Source organism: Bison bison, unplaced genomic scaffold (genome assembly GCF_000754665.1).
Source record: "Bison bison bison isolate TAMUID 2011002044 unplaced genomic scaffold, Bison_UMD1.0 scf7180017858073, whole genome shotgun sequence".
Lineage (NCBI taxonomy): Eukaryota > Metazoa > Chordata > Mammalia > Artiodactyla > Bovidae > Bison > Bison bison.
This window is the reverse complement of record NW_011488646.1, coordinates 129,128-132,109: the sequence shown is the minus strand read 5'-3', so window position 1 is coordinate 132,109 and position 2,982 is coordinate 129,128. Positions and strand designations below refer to the sequence as shown.

Here is a 2,982-nt window from a genome sequence, read left to right as displayed (position 1 = left end):
GCCAACGAAGGTCCGTCTAGTCAAGTCTATGGTTTTTCTAGTGGTCATGTATGGATGTGAGAGTTGGACTGTGAAGAAAGCTGAGTGCTGAAGAATTGATGCTTTCGAACTGTGGTGTTGGAGAAGACTCTTGAGAGTCCCTTGGACTGCAAGGAGATCCAAACAGTGTCACCCTGCTTACTTTACTATAGGATCCAAATATTTTATTTTTTCCATGTGTTAGTAACTTCATTAATATTTCTACTATTTCTTGTGAAATTTGGACAATGACATACTTACAAGGAATACAAGTTTAAGCATACAGCATCTTTAATAAATGGTTAGAAAAAAATGTATTTTGCTGACAGAGTTCTTCCTGCTGGGGTTAGCAGACACAGTGGAGCTACAGGCTATCCTTTTTTCTTTTCTTTTTTTTTTGTGTGTGTGTGATTTACACACTCACAGTTGTGGGAAATATTGGAATGATCCTTTTAATCAGGACTGATTCTCGACTTCACACACCTATGTATTTCTTCCTGGCAATCCTGTCTTTTGCAGATGTTAGTTATTCTTCCACCATCACTCCAAAGATGCTGGTAGACTCTTTATCAGAGAAGAAAACCATCTCCTTTGCTGGCTGCTTTCTGCCCATGTACTTCTTTATAGTGTTGGCCACAACCGAATGCATCCTTTTCTGGTTAATGGCCCATGACTGCTATGTGGCCATATGCAACTCTCTCCTTTACTCCTTGATCATGTCCAGGATGGTCTGCCTGAAAATGGCAGCAGGGGCTTTTACAGCAGAACTGTTGAATTCTTGTTCACACAGGTTATGTGAGCAGCGTGTCATTTTACAGTTCCAATGTCATCCATCACTTCTTCTGTGATACCCCTCCAATTTTTAAGCTCTCATGTTCTAATACAGGCCTGCATGAAAGCATCTTGTCCACTTTTGCTGATGTGAATATAGTTGGGACTCTGCTGCTGATCCTCACCTCCTCCTCCTACATTCTCTTCTCCACCTTCTGTATGCATACAGGGGAGGGGAGGCACAAAGTCTCACCTGACAGCCATCATCCTGTTGTATTCCACCTCCATCTATACTTATCTGATACCTTCCTCCAGCTGAAAGTGGCTTCCGTGTTCTACACAATGGTCATCCCCATGTTGAATCTTCTGATCTACAGCCTCTGAAACAGTGAAGTGAGAAGGCTTTATGGAATGTAATTACTAGGAAAAGGGTCCCTTCATTTCTGGGGTTGTTTGGTTAATTTTCTGAACTAATGGAGTATTTAATAAATTTTAAAATACTGGTTGAAGCTTACTATGATTGTGGGCTTCATTTTCTTAACTTAGTAGAGTGCATATTGAACGTTAAAATGATGGATCAACTTATCATTTTTCATTAGAATATTTTCTAAGTAATCATGTTGTATTCATATCCAAATATATTAATCCAACTGGAGATGGAAATTGCAACCCACTCCAGTATTCTTGTTTGCAAAATCCCATGAACAGAGGTGCCTAGAGGGCTTCTCTGTCCATGAGTTGCAAAGAACTGGACATGACTTAGCAACTAACCTTCATATCCAACAGGATAAGCTAAATTATCAAATTTATATGAAACTCTAAAACTTTCATCTAATTGTTCTATATTTCCACTAGATTCTCAAAAGTACCATGTGTTTTAATGAAACTTTGTTTAGAGAATAAAATGATTAATTATTGGGCTTCCCAGGTGGAACAGTGGTATAGAACCCACCTACCAATGAAAGAGACGCAGGGGACAAGGGCTCGACCCCTGGGTCAGAAGGATCCCCTGGAGAAGGAACTGGCAACCCCCTCCAGCATTCTTACATGGAAAATTCCATGGGCAGAGGAGCTTGGTGAGCTGCAGTCTGACATGGGGTAGCAGAGTGGGACATGACTGAGTACCTGATCATTTAGAGACAAAAGTTACAATATCATATGATCTAATCATATAGAGTATTTTTAAGTTCCATTTAGCTTGGCCTTCTGTGTCAGAATTCATGTTAGTATTAATAGAGATATTGATATATTAAATACGTCAAAAAGATTTAAAATTGATTTCCATTTTAAGTTTTTGAATTATTTCTCCAGGAGATGCTTAAGTCATATTTCAATACTAAACTTTTAATTGTAGCAGTAGACCTTTTATTTCCCTTCTTCCCCTCATGCACATATATGTTCATTAAATAATAATTATGAGCTTATACAAACATATGCTATCAAGAAAATTGTTAACTGACTAGAATGCACCAATTAAAGTAGCACTCCTTGGATTCATTCCATTCTCCATAGATTTCCCAATGCTTTTCTCACTTCCTCTCTCCCAGACTGAGACATATACACAAACCACAAGCACACACATTCGACTATGGCAATTTTTAATCAGTGCATGGCTCCAAAGCAGGTAGGTAAATGCTTGGTGAATGAATGTGGCACATATTATTTATATCAAGTTATATCAAGTTACTGGATTTCCTGTGTATGGGAATCTGTTATCAAGTTAGCAATAAAAATGAGTTAAGATGTGTCTTAATGTTAAAGTTAAGCATTATATGGAGTTAGCTAGGAAGCTGGCTTAGTAGAACTCTGGAGGAAACTGAGTAGGATCCAGGGCTTGCTAAGGAGACAAGACCTGAGATGCTGTCAAGCTAACCTTATGGCCTGGAATGAAAGGTCAGTCTGTTCTAACATCCATTGCCCTATGGTCCACATAGTTGACTCTCACCAAAGGGACATTCATGAAGTCATCAATGTTGTTGGTTCATCCCTGGACCATGCTCTTGCCCCACAGGTCCAAATAGTTATCTGGCCCTGGAGGCCATGCAGCAGACTGATTAGGTTGTTCTCAGAGATGGTTCACTCCTTCACTGAGTGGCTCATGCACATTTTTCTGAACCAGCTGGCTGCTTACGGCTGTATTTTTCTGCTTTCCCTGTCTTGAGTAGGCAATGAAATCATATACATGGTTAAGAT

At 39.4% G+C, this 2,982-nt stretch overlaps 1 pseudogene; it reads left to right on the top strand.

Annotated features, from left to right (window-relative positions):
- The first annotated feature begins 316 nt into the window (after positions 1-316).
- LOC105004676 lies at positions 317-1,250 on the top strand (annotated as a pseudogene).
- Positions 1,251-2,982: the final 1,732 nt, after the last annotated feature.